At 38.7% G+C, this 14,413-nt stretch overlaps 1 protein-coding gene and 1 non-coding gene across 7 annotated transcripts in view; one reads left to right on the top strand and one right to left on the bottom strand.

Moving 5' to 3' along the window:
- Positions 1-4,158: 4,158 nt before the first annotated feature.
- Positions 4,159-4,240, bottom strand: Trnas-gcu (transfer RNA serine (anticodon GCU)). The gene has a single exon. It is a non-coding gene; the product is annotated as a tRNA-Ser (tRNA).
- Positions 4,241-4,293: 53 nt separating this feature from the next.
- LOC125649606 (protein dispatched homolog 1-like) overlaps positions 4,294-14,413 on the top strand; it is a 54,369-nt gene continuing 44,249 nt past the window's right edge. For 4 of the 6 annotated variants that reach the window (XM_048877259.2, XM_048877258.2, XM_048877255.2 and 1 more), the window contains exon 1: positions 4,294-4,441. The gene's annotated coding sequence lies outside the window, so the exon portion shown is untranslated. Of the gene's footprint in view, positions 4,442-4,529; positions 4,675-5,488; positions 5,615-14,413 lie in introns of those variants that run through there. The other 2 variants (XM_048877261.2, XM_048877260.2) reach the window with 2 other exon arrangements.

A 14,413-nucleotide genomic window follows, 5' to 3' on the forward strand; every position in this document is an offset into this window, starting at 1 on the left:
AACCATATGATCTACCTTTAGCCCTAGATTAGGTCATGGTGCACCAAATAAGTTGAAATATTTGAAATGTAAACTGATTATGTATTTCTTTGATTATGTATTTCTCTGAGAGGAGGTTGTGACAAAATTTCAGGGCAATACCTGAGACCATACTGAAAAAAAGTCTGGAAAACTGTTTGACCTACTTCTACCCCTAACGTATAGGTCGTGATGCACCAATCCAGCTGAAATGCAAACTGAACTTGTACTCCTCCTTGAGGAAGCATGTGACTAAATTTCAGGGAAACATCGGCATCAATAATGGGGAAAAAAAGCTCGAAAAACTGACCTACATTTAGTCCTAATGAAGGTCATGGACGAACTAATCCAGCTTAAATGTAAAGTGAACTTGTATTTCTCCTAGAAGGAAGCCTTTGACTAAATTTCAGGGCAATATCTGTATCTGTAACAAAAAAAAGTCCGGGAAACTATCTTACCTACTTAGAGCCCTAAAGTAGGTCAATGTACACCAAGCCAGCTGATAAGCAAACTCGCCTTTATGCTTCTTGAGGGAGAAATTGTGACCAAATTTCAAAGTCGTACATGCATCCGTTACGGGAAAAAAGTCCGGAAAACATGACCTCGGGCGGACAGCCATGAATCAGCCGGAGAGACGCACAGAAAGCGCCGTAGACCTAATGACGCGCGTATAAAAATTGATGCATGGATTGGCATGTGGTGGGGTTTTTTTTTGGGGGGGGGGGGGGCACTTTGGTTGTGATAGGTACAGATATTCATTTAAAAATAAGGGAATTAATTTCTATCATGTTCAAAAATCCCTCCCTATATACATATGTAACTCTTTCTCTCTATATATATGTATTCCTATGTTTTGGACTTTTTTGAAAATAACGGGAATAAAATTACATTCCATACAGTGAATAATATTCATTTTACTAATTTAACTTTCGTTTTAATCATTTTCGAAAAAGTTTGTAACAAGTCTTGATGTTCAGTGAGTCTCAGCTGAAATCCAGTGTTGATGATGGTACCAATCCGCAGTCGAGAGCAGTTACTTTCCGTGGAAATTAAGACCACGATATTGTCCAACGTAGCTAGAGGTCCATTCCACAAGAAAAGGCCACCAAAGTGGGGGAGTACTGTTACATGAAAGACGACATTCTTATGCGAAAATGGCGATTACCTGATGCACCTCCAGAGGAAGCATGGCGTGTAGATAGTACTTAGTCAGTTCAAGTGATATACCACTGGGACATCATGGGACGTCTATGTATAAAATGAAAATGTTCGAACAGGTCCTGAACGAATTCCTAACATTGCTAACCCATGTCCTATCAATTCCTAACCTACAATAATTTAGGACATGTGTTAGCAATGTTAGGAATTCGTTCGGACCTGCCAAGGTTTAATATTCCTAACATAAAATAAAAAAGTCCGAACAGGTCCCGAACGAATTCCTAACCCATGTCCTAACAATTCCTAAACTACAATAATTAAGGACATGGGTTAGCATAGTCCGAAATATCTGACGATTTCCTGGCTTTTTTTATGATTTTGATGTTTACCGTGCCAGGAAAACGTCAGAACCGGCGCCATTACTGAACTGGAAATTTTGCCACCTCCAGCTGGAGGCGGCATTCTTGGGCCGATTTTAAATACTTGCGAGCCGAATTCAATGTTAAACTCACAACTTAATCAATAAAACGATGCTTCTTGTACTTACTAATATCAATTGAAAGAAAATACAACTCCAAAATTCGATAACAGAAGCACACGATTGCAATCAACCGAATTTTGGCTGTCATTTGAGCGAACGAGTTACGCGACTCAAAACAAAGCTCGATAGTTTATTAAAATGTTTTCAGGATACTGTTTATGTGATGAAAGAACCCATAAAATATACCTGGCACGGTAAATATCAAGCCAGGAGAAAACGTCAGATATTTCGGACGAGGGTTAGCAATGTTAGGAATTCGTTCGAACCTGCCAAGTTTTATTCCTAACATGAAATGAAAAAGTCCGAACAGGTCCCGAACGAGTTCCTAACATTGCTAACCCATGTCCTAACAATACCTAACCTACAATAATCTAGGACATGGGTTATCCGTTCGGAAGTTAGGATCATGGGTGTATGCATGCATTCCTTGTGACTAGTAGCCTAGTGCCCTGCCCTTCCCATTATGCTCTGCATTTGCGGATCATTATGGGAAGCCTAGGGCACTACGCTAGACCTTTCCTTTGGTTCCAAAATTGTCGACCTTTGGGTTACGTGGTTATGTGTACAACATTTAAATATCATCTTTATCGTTTCTAAAATAAAACTTTAGTGGACATTAAGAAAGGGCAGGTAGCCCTTTACCCAAATTGTAAATTTCATGATCCCAAGGGTTGGCACCAGGATATGTATACATATATTGCTTAATGTGTGCGTTAACATTTGAGCATTTTAAACTCCTCCTTGATATTCTTTTCAAGTTTGTTATGAAGCATATTTGGGAAAATGGGACATAGATTGTAAAACTACACCCTTTTGGGGTAAAACATTCATGCATATTTGGGGGGGGGGGGGGTGTCTAGAATGAATCGTCTGGTTACTCCTTGTAACATCTAACGTTATGGTTTACTGGAGAGATGTTCTATAGTAGGATTTCAGGACAATAAAATGTGTTTTCATAAATTCCTAAAATCGGTCTCTGTACCTCGAAATTGTTGTAACTTCCTTATGCATATGTGATTCAGGCACCATCAAGTCCACCAAATGCATGGGCTCTCGATATTTGATGGCGTTGTATTTAAATGCTACCGCTTTTTAAGAAATGCCGCTACTGGATGATGTTCATCGGACGACTGGCATGTGTATCACAATTTGCTGTTGCAAAAGATTTCAACGATGCACAAAGCAACTTATCTCACCTTTAGAGCAGATCGTCCGGCATAAAGCATCTAGACCACGCGTGATGTCAGCAGCACAGTATCGCTTTGAATATCGGAGTGCATTATTCATAAAATAATGTACCAAATTTGTCGTTCCTGGGATTCGTAGAATACCGGTATCAGATCAGATCACACTGTTGGTAATCGACTATGGAATGCTGGGATCAAAGCGCGTAGACCTGTTCGTGGCATTTTTTTTTTTTTTTTTGACTCCGCAGTATCGCCGGAACCGACTTTAATGGTCTCAGATTCATTTAGAGTAACGCTGACAGTTTGGTTCAGCGATGAATTTCAATTCCTGATGGAAGACTCGGAGTGTATAGGCACAAAAATAAACGCTTTGCGCAAAATTGCATACAGGAGGCTGACCGGTTTGGAGAGGGCAGTGTTATGATATGGACACCAATATCCTAAACAGGCATGACAGCATTGATTCACATACACGGTACTTTGACGACTCAACAGTATACTGATGACACCATACAGCCACTTACTTACTTACTTAGGCCTTTCGTTCCGCGAGGAACATAGGCCATCGACGACAGTCCTCCAACGAACACGATTCTGGGCTGCTTTTGCGGCGTCATGTCAGGTCATGTCCTGCGCCTTTAATTCTGCCTCCGAGTCACGCTACAAGGTGCTTCTTGGACGTCCTCTCTTTCTCTTGCACTGCGGGTTCCAGGTCAGGCCCTGGCGTGTGGTGCTGGATGGTGGATTCCGTAGGGTGTGTCCAATACAGCCACTTCCTCCGTCTGATTTCATTGCATGTCAAATGGTTCCTGCCCTGCACTCTTCCATAGTTCTTCATTTGTGATCCTTTCAGGCCATCAGATGTTGAAGATGCGCCCGAGACAGGTGTTGTAAGATGTCTGGATCTTTTGTAGGGTTGTTTTGGTCGTTCTCCATGTCTCTGCTCCATGCATTGGAGTTGAGGATCCGCAGTTTGGTAGTAATGCTAGATATTGAACTTGGGCGACCGAACTGTTAATGACTGCAATTATCATTAGTGGTTGCAATACTTTGATTATTAACTCACCGTTAGCCTTATAAATACATTGATTATTAACTCACTGTAGGCCTACATTAATCTCGGTTGAGATTCGGCTCGGCTGAATCTCGGAGCAGTCCTTGATAATTCATGTCTGGAAATTTACTTTCAGCTTCGGTCAGTTCTAGCAATCTGGGGTTAATCGTTTGCAAAACAGAAGGGGAAAAAAATAAATTCGACGAGGATGGGATTCGAACCCACGCGGGGAGACCCCAATGGATTAGCAGTCCATCGCCTTAACCACTCGGCCACCTCGTCTTACGGCTAAGTGTGAGATATATTGAATATATCGTTAAGTGTTTCTTCATAAGCAATCACCACACCATGCTTATTGTAGTGCATTTCCTTAAAAAAATCTAATATTAAAATCCACAATCATGTCTGATTTGAATTTATAGGTGCATGCTTTTCAGTCCATCGGGATCGGTATTTCACACAGATTGGATTTTAAAGACGAAAGTAAGTAGCTTTGGTTTACATTACATTCGTCTCTGAGTCAGTGAATGTAAGAATGACACTGTAACGTAAAATAGGGCCTATGTATCAACAAGAAAATCTAACCGGATTTTAAAATTGTAAATAGGCTAAAATGTCCGTTTTTTAACAGATGCGACATATGTCACTGTGTACCAAACCCGACTACATTACACTTCCATTTTAATGTAGCTTTCACGAGAGAACATTCTATCCAGGTATAGATATAGTATAGTCATTGTGTTTAATTTTATTTGTGAAATTCATTCGCTCGTTTTTTTTTTTTTATTAGGGGTGGTATTATACAGACCCTTACTATCATTATTACAGACAAAATTACTGGTTCCGGTGGTTTGATATCTATTCTATAACACTGTATAAAGCTGTCAAGGAAAGAGTTCTCAAGATATTCATTGAATGAACAATATCTTCCTATGTTCAGAGTAAATAGATTTTTGATGTTTGACCATGTTACTTCAAAATCGACACTGAATATAAGGGATCATCGACTCCTTAAGATGTACCATTGTACCAAGTTTGATGTCTGTTGATCAAGCTCAAGCAAAGGGTTCTAATTCTCAGAGACAATAATATATCAGGATACATGTCCAGTTTGACCCTTAACCATTTGAACCAAGAACTTTATGATGTACCAGTGTACCTTGAGTTTGATGTCTGTCAATGAAAGGGTTCTCAAAATAATTGAGTGGACAATAATCTACCTATGTCCAGAGTAGATTGAACCTTGACCTTTGACCATGTAACCTAAATCATTAGGGGTCATTTAATCATTTTAAAAGATGTACCAGTGTACCAAGTTTGATGTCTGTCAAGCAAAGGGTTATTAGAAACTGAGCAGACAAGACTTGGTCTACAGACTGACCGACCAGCAGGTGCGAAACTTTTTTAAAGGGGGGCATAGAATTGTATAGTGGGTTATACGCAATTTTTTCTGCAATGTTTACAACCTTAATTTCTGTTTAACAAACGAAAGAAAGACATTTTATTACTTAGAACTTAGTTTATATGTTAGATTGATTGATTTCATTGTATATTGTTTAATGTCCCTCGAGAAAATCTTGACATGGAGACGCCACCATTGCCGGTGAAGGGCTGCAAAATTTAGGCCTATACTTGGCACATACGGCCTTTTAGCAGGTAGGGGTCTTTATCATGCTACACCTGCTTTGACACGGGACCTTGGGTTTTCTTGGTCTCATCCGATGGACCATCCCATTTAGTCCCTCTGTATCACAAGGAAGGGGTATTGAGGACCTATTCTAACCCGGATTCCCATGGGGATGTTTATATGTAAGAAATTTGTAGGACTTTGATGTAGGGTTTAGCATATATAAACTTTAAAATTTGTGGTTATGTATAGAGGTGGGAATGAGCATCCAGAAAATTTATCCTTCAAATTCAAATAGAAAAATGGCTCTTTTAAGGTTATTGACTGAATATCAGGAAATATGCCCATCTGAGTTCATTGCACAATAATTTCGCAATATTCAGTTAATATCCTTTATAGATTCTATACTTTTAAAATTCTAGAAGTGCACAATTTAAAGTGAAGTGGTCCCTGGTCATTGCAGGCATTTATGGCTCAGTAAAAGCACAGATATTCTCTATAGAATCTATATTTATAAAAAAAAATTTTTTTTTTATATAATAACAGGTCTTCTATAATGAAGGAATGTTTAGTACTCCCTTAACTTGGGTGGGTACAGGTCAGTGTATATGTATATAATTAATACAACGTAGATCTATATACAGATCCATAGTAGTACACTGTCACATGTCAAAATGACCATAGAAAGAAGAAATGTAGAAAAAAAAAGCAGTTTCAGTTAATGGGAAAGAAAATTAAAACACAGGTCTGTGAACCTTGAATTCATGATTTGCAAATTGGCAATCTCCCACTCAGCTAACCAGATGGACAAAATAATTTTGAAGGACTATGAATACATACTGATTTAATTGTCCATTTGTATTTTGAAAGGAAGACAACCATTATGATGACGTGTTAGTCCCTTTTAAGCTATTAAATTTTTAAAATAAACAATTCAGTTTATTATTTATTTCTACATGGTTACAATTGATAATGTCAGCAATAGTAAAATTTGATAGTTGAGGTATTTTATTGTGTGTTAGATGGGTACAAACACTTGTTGCCAGATATCTCAGTTGCTAGAGCACCTGGCTAGAGATTCAGGGGGCCTGGGTTGGAATCCTGATCTGGTCTGTTGCATTTTCTCCCTTCTTGCTACATTTGGTGCCATAGACCAGCCTCTGGAACTAACAGTTGAAAATGTCTGCCAGGGGGTAAAGATCATGGGTTGATGTCTTCAAGGTGTGAAAACATTTAAGGAGGGAGGAAAGTAGTGGTCAGACAGGTACGATTGCTGGTGGCCAGATAGCTCAGTTGGTAGAGCACCTGACTAGAGATTCAGGGGTCCTGGGTTCGAATCCCAGTCTGGCATTTTCTCTATTCCTGTTACATTATAATTCTAGAATACCTTTAAATTTACATGTACTAATTTTGAATATCCTGCAGTTCAGGTGGCTGTATAGATCTGAAAATCTTCCTTTAGGCAATATGAGACAAATATTCAGGAATTGCAGTATTTTATCTTTATAGTGAGAATGGCGATTTAATGAGTTAAGGAATTTTTGCAAAGTTCTGCAATAAATCAACATAAAATTGATAAACATTTATAATGTATTTGGAACACAGCAAACGTGAACATTATTGAAACTTTGGCATGCTGTAAGAAAATGATCGCTTTCAACGGCATGCATACAGTTTTTAAATGTCAGATTCAGACAATATAACAAATATTTTGAGATACATCTTCATTGTGCACTGTGTGAATCTGCAGCAGGCTTTATCAGCAAATCCAAATTTTCTTCATTTGTTGAAATTTCAGTTGTTTGAGTGTCTTGATGGATTAGGCGTTTAATGAGCAGCTGAGTTGACAATTGTGCTGGTAATTTCACTTACTGAATGGCTGAATCCTTGAAATCCTTGAAATAGGAACAGGGTTTCTTGGAGATCAAAAAGAGATCACTCATGTTTGTGATCACTTCTTTCTCACAGTCCAAATTTCTAATTTATTAGTTTAAGTACTATTCTAGATAACATTCAGAACATATGCTATTATTCATTTACTAACTTTATGAAGGCTTTCAGTCAGTCACTGTCCAATGCATGTGTCAGGGAGCTGAAATGTTGGGGAAATTGGAAGGATTAGATCTCTTGCATTTAATTTGGTAATGACATATACTGATGTTCCATCTTCATAGTACATGTATATGTACAAAACTGTTGCAAAGAGGAATATGCTAGCTAAAATCGTTGCCTTCATAATAAAGAAATTAAAACTCTGAGAGTAACACTGGAGCTTTCACTTTTAAGAGGAAGGGAGAAAATGCAATGGACAAGACCAGGATTCAAATCTGGGCTCTCTCTCTCTCTCTCTCTCTCTCTCTCTCTCTCTCTCTCTCTCTCTCTCTCTCTCTCTCTTTTGCATTAAAGGTGCTTTACTAAGTTATCAACTGAGCTATCTTGCCACTGGCAATCAAATCTGGTTGACCCTCCGATTTCCTCCCTCCTTAAAGATTTTCACTTCCAAAGACACACAACCCAGGATCGTTATCTCCTGGTAGGTACTCTCACTACTCCTCCAAGCAAGGGCATCAGTTAACATCTACCTCAATACAGGAAAAAAGATATAAAAGTAAAATAAAATAAGATGAAATATAATAAAGAATGAAAACAAAAACATACATGTAGCTGTCAGACGGTTCGATCACCAGAGGCCACATAACTAAGCAGTTGGTAGAGCACCTGACTAGAGATTTAGGGGGCCCAGGTTCAAATCCTAGTCTGGGCCGATGCTGATCATGCATTTTCTCCCTTCTTGTTACACATGCCATAACAGAATAAAAGCATTACTGCTGAAACTGTAGCTCAGACGGGAGAAATACTCACCTGTCAAACCCAGGGTGTGGCATCAGTTCTAACAGGAAGGAAAATATGTAGTGGATCAGACCTGGATTCAAACCTAGGTTTCCGGAATCTCTAGTCAGGTGTTCTAGGACTGAGCTCTGGCCAATTGACTGACCGCATATATATTAGATCAATATATCTATCAATATGCATGCTGCATTTCATACATCTATAAACTGTGCTCTATATGGTAATTGTCACAATATATAAATTATCAGGTTTTGAAGATTACTACATTGATTTTAGGATGTATAAGTTTGTATGTAGCTGAAATTTTTTAAATAAATACGTTGATATACACATGCAGTGACAAATGCAGTACTAAATGAAAAGTGTGAATGACAAATATTTCAAATTAAGACTTAGATATATAAGCGAGATTATCATGTCATTGACTGTATATAAAATAGCTGTTGCTAGATACACACAAACCCCCTGTGTATTATTTATATCAATGCATGTATTGATAAGTTTTACATACTTACATACATGTATTATTGAAGATAAAGATGCCACTGTTTTAAGAGTGGAAACTGAAAAATGTCAATTTTTGATATACTGATTCTGTGACGTGCCACTTGTAAACAGCATTTTGTGACAAATTTGCTGAGGATTTAGGCTATTATATTTATTGTGTGACAGCAGGCAGTTGACCATTGTGGATAACACTTATGTGCAGGAAAATTGATTTTGTACCAGATTAGTTTTGCCTCTGCCAAATTAGCAGCATCGATGTAGTGTGTATAATAGCTTATTCAGTATTCATAAATAAATTTCCTAAAAAGCACTGACTATAAACGTGAAGTGTGGAACTGTGTATGAGGATTTGGGTGAGAATTCAGCATATAGAATTTTCTGAACTCCGGGTGGTTTTCTCTCTATGTGTCATACAATCGCAGTGTGCTTGCTTCCACTTCCCTTTTTAGTGAGGCTCAGATGAGATTTTCTTCTCAAAATTTGCCTGTAGTCTGTCTTAATAAATTTTTCACATTTTCAAATTCTTCTCCAGAACCACTTGGCCAATTTCAATGTAATTTGCCTCTCAGTATTCTTGGTTTCAGGGAATTTGAGTTTAATCATTTGAGAAGGCATCACTTCCAAGCAGAGAAAATATGAAAAAGGACGAGATGTTTAAATACAGGTCGTCCGTTAAATTAGCCACTAGCCTGGAAAATGAAAACTTGCATGAAGCCTTCCCTAGATAGTATAAATTCAAGTTTCCCAGGGGTCAGGGAGGGACCTGAATGAGGGATTAACTTTTATATAAGAATATGTAGGGAATATCATTACAGGGGCCAGTTGCACGAAAGTTAGTTCAGTTTAACTGATAGTTAACGTCAAGTTAACACCATATAAGTGTTCAAGTTAATGGTAAGTTAACTGTCAGTTAAAGTTAACTAACCTTTGTGCAACTGGGTCCTGATCTTCTGCTGAACTACAAGGGTATATAGATATGCAAACACCCACTTCAGCATGGTAGAGGTTCACAGTGAGATACCCACTCCAACATGCTAGATGCTAGAGGTTCACAGTGAGATACCCACTCCAACATGCTAGATGCTAGAGGTTCACAGTGAGATACCCACTCCAACATGCTAGAGGTTCACAGTGAGATACCCACTCCAACATGCTAGAGGTTCACAGTGAGATACCCACTCTAACATGCTAAAGGTTCACAGCTAGACACCCACTCCAACATGCTAGAGGTTCACACTGAGATACTCACTTCAGCATGCTAGAGGTTCACAGCGAGATACCCACTCCAACATGCTAGAGGTTCACAGTGAGATACCCACTCCAACATGCTAGATGCTAGAGGTTCACAGTGAGATGCCCACTCCAACATGCTAGAGGTTCACAGTGAGATACCCACTCCAACATGCTAGATGCTAGAGGTTCACAGTGAGATACCCACTCCAACATGCTAGATGCTAGAGGTTCACAGTGAGATACCCACTCCAACATGCTAGAGGTTCACAGCAAGATACCCACTCCAACATGCTAGAGGTTCAGAGTGAGACACCCACTCCAACATGCTAGAGGTTCACAGTGAGACACCCACTCCAACATGCTAGATGCTAGAGGTTCACAGTGAGATACCCACTCCAACATGCTAGATGCTAGAGGTTCACAGTGAGATACCCACTCCAACATGCTAGAGGTTCACAGTGAGATACCCACTCCAACATGCTAGAGGTTCACAGTGAGATACCCACTCCAACATGCTAGATGCTAGAGGTTCACAGTGAGATACCCACTCCAACATGCTAGATGCTAGAGGTTCACAGTGAGATACCCACTCCAACATGCTAGAGGTTCACAGTGAGACACCCACTCCAACATGCTAGAGGTTCACAGCAAGATACCCACTCCAACATGCTAGAGGTTCAGATTGAGACACCCACTCCAACATGCTAGAGGTTCACAGCTAGACACCCACTCCAACATGCTAGAGGTTCACAACGAGATACCCACTTCAGCATGCTAGAGGTTCACAGCTAGACACCCACTCCAACATGCTAGTGGTTCACAGCGATATACCCACTCCAGCATGGTAGAGGTTCACAGCAAGATGCCCACTTTAGCATGGTAGAGGTTCACAGCGAGATACTTTAGCCTTGGTACCGCTTATATAAGGGACGTTAACCGAGGCTTTAACTTGTTGGAGTATGCAAACACCTAGATGTAGTGTAGATTTGATTTTGTTCAATCCTTTCAGACCTAGGATCAGAGTTGGGGTACAATAGTATTTTCAATTGAATGATAGAAACTCAAGTTGTACACTACTTAAAGTCTCAAAGTTGTGAGGCTTTATCTCTGTATGAATAAGGTGAGCGTTGTGGCCCATGTGTTTTAGATTAAGCGTATATTTACTCTATGTCCTAGTCCTTCAATTGCTGGATTTGTACTGTGTTGATAACACATTCATAAACTTCATTTTCCTCAAAATACTTTCTCTTTGTACCCATAGTACACATCTCTGTTGTACTACCTGGATTAGAAGTCTGTTGACATAGAAAGTCTACTCTCATTGTAGGTCTGCTCACAGTGTCTGTGTACCGTTATTCCAGGTCTGCTCTCATCCTATAGGTCTGCTCTCATCCTATAGGTCTACTCTCATCCTATAGGTCTGCTCTCATCCTATAGGTCTGCTCTCATCCTATAAGTCTGCTCTCATCTTACAGATCTGCTCTCATCCTATAGGTCTGCTCTCATCCTATAGGTCTACTCTCATCCTATAGGTCTACCCTCATCTTATAGGTCTGCTCTCATCCTATAAGTCTGCTCTCATCCTATAGGTCTGCTATCATCCTATAGGTCTGCTCTCATCCTATAAGTCGGCTTTCATCCTCTAGAACTGCTCTCATCCTATAGGTCTACTCTCATCCTAATCCTCTAGGCCTGCTTTCACCGTAGGTCTATAACCAGTCTAGTTCTGCTCCCAGTGTAAATCTGGTTCCATTCTAGGTTTCCTTGGTATGCTTCAAGTTAGGTCTTCACCAAGAGTAGGTCTGCTCCCAGTGTAGGCCTTCTTCTAAATCATAGATATATGGTATGTTTTGGGGTGTAACAATATAAAAGCTAACCGCATTGCACAAAAAATTGTATCGTATTACGGTATGAAAACCTGTGTGCCACAATATATATAATATACTCGTCATTTAATGTTTGTTTATAAGAACAAAACTGTTTAAACAAATAACCATAACTGATGATTTATTCTCATAAACCAATGTACAAAAAGGTATAGAGAAATACAAATACTACAGTATACAATACACAAAGTCAGTATCCAGAGTAGAACAAAAGGTATAGAGAAATACAAATACTACAGTATACAATACACAAAGTCAGTATCCAGAGTAGAACAAAAGGTATAGAGAAATACAAATACTACAGTATACAATACACAAAGTCAGTATCCAGAGTAGAACAAAAGATATAGAGAAATACAAATACTACAGTATACAATACACAAAGTCAGTATCCAGAGTATAACAAAAGAGAAAAGGAAAAAAGAAGAAAGAAAAAACAAAACATAATATTTTTTCAAATTAAATAAAACGATTTCTGTACAAACGTAAGTGTGGACAAACTTAAATATAATGAAACTCATCTCCTAAGTCATTTTTGTCACAAAAAATGCATTTTCATTCATTTCTTTCAACATTTTGCCATTTACCAGTTTCTATTACTAATTTATGGTTACAAGTTCTAAGTCGACAAAAAGTTATTCTGTCGTTGGTATCTAATTTATCTAAATGATCTTCAAAGCCAAAGTTTTCTTTAAATATTCTACAGTTTAATCCCTTTGGAGAATTTGAGACATCAAATTTCCAGGTTTGCTGAAATTGGTCAAACAATCTACGTTTCACACTTTCATTTAACCACTTTTTGTTTATCGGGTTCTGGGACATGAAAATATTGCTGTATCCTGATGAATCTAAAGTATGTTTTATACATAATAGCCATTTTGAATTAAATAACGAATTTGATAAAGGAATTTTCTTTATTTACTTGTGTTATTTATTATTGTGTTTCAGAGTGTATTTATTATATATATGTCTTCTCTTAGCATATTAAGATAAGTACACTGTATCATTCCAGAACAGAAAAGCACAAATTACTGAATAAATCATGAAAGTGATATACAGTATAATCTGTCTACACCGGCTATGTGTGGTTCCAAAGAAATTGGCCGGTTTGCACAGAGTCCGGAGTGCAGAATTTTTATTATACAGTTTAAAATCTAGGAATTATTCGCGCAATTTTCTGTTGGTAATTTGTCAATTTTGTCTACATCATCGCCGTTTTCAAGTGCTACATTATGTACGTTTGTCAAGTTTGTGTTGTGTTCGTCTAAAATTTGTCTTTTCCAGCTTTCATTGTAAATGTATCGCTTTCAACTGTCTCAATTTGTGAAACGGAAACTGATGTAATGCCGAGTGATCGACCAGACATGGCGAGTTGTGCTAACTAACTGCATATCATCACTGTCTGATTTGCCGTAGAGTTGTGAGAAGTCTATGAGGGGAAACCCTGCTTTTGAAAAACATAGCGGGATTGTTGCCGATTTTGTTTCATTCCAAGAATGTATCGAATTCATCGATTAATTGAACTTTGTCTTTTAATGTCAGTTCTCGTCTCTGTCGTTAGGGGGAGGGTGCCATTACCTCGTGTGTGGTAATGAAATTGAAAAGTGCACCCCCTAAAAATCAGGTTTTATTTTAAACTGATTGCAACTCATCGCCAGTTGCACTCTTTTATTTACCGGTGGCTTCCCTTGCGACACCCTTTGTGTACACCGCATATGATCGGCCGAATACCGACAGGTTGGTCATCGTGGGGTGGCTGGTTTAAATGCGATAATTAGAGCTAATTACGAGCAGTTGGGACCTTGTGTACACCGAATACAATTAGGGTGGTGTATCATCGATCGGCCAGTTTAAACAGGATAATTAAAGTTAATTGATAGCAGTTGGGACTGTGTAAGCCGGCCGATATACAGAATACGCAGTATCCAGAGTACAGGGAATTATTGATAAAGGATTTGTTAAAGAAATGTTAGGGACTATATTTTGTGGCTGGAATTGACAGAGTGCCGGAGTACTCAGAGGCCGGTTTGGACAAATTATACTGTATCACGATACAGTCTTAATGTATCATGATATATCACAATATGCTTCTGAATCAGCTGTATTGGTACACCCCAAGTATGCTTCCAATGAAGGTTTGCTCCCATTATACATGTAGGACTTAGTCTGCTCCAAGTGTAGGTCATCGATGAGTGTAGGTGTGCTCCCAGTGGATCATACTAGATATGCCAGCATTTATTGTAGGCGTAGTTCTGCTCCTACAGTCTGCTCCTAATTTGGAAGTTTGTTCTCATTGTAGGTCGCAGTTCCCAATTTGTAGGTCTGCTCCTGATTTGTAAGTTTGCCATCAGT

Source organism: Ostrea edulis, chromosome 5 (assembly GCF_947568905.1).
Source record: "Ostrea edulis chromosome 5, xbOstEdul1.1, whole genome shotgun sequence".
Taxonomy (NCBI): domain Eukaryota; kingdom Metazoa; phylum Mollusca; class Bivalvia; order Ostreida; family Ostreidae; genus Ostrea; species Ostrea edulis.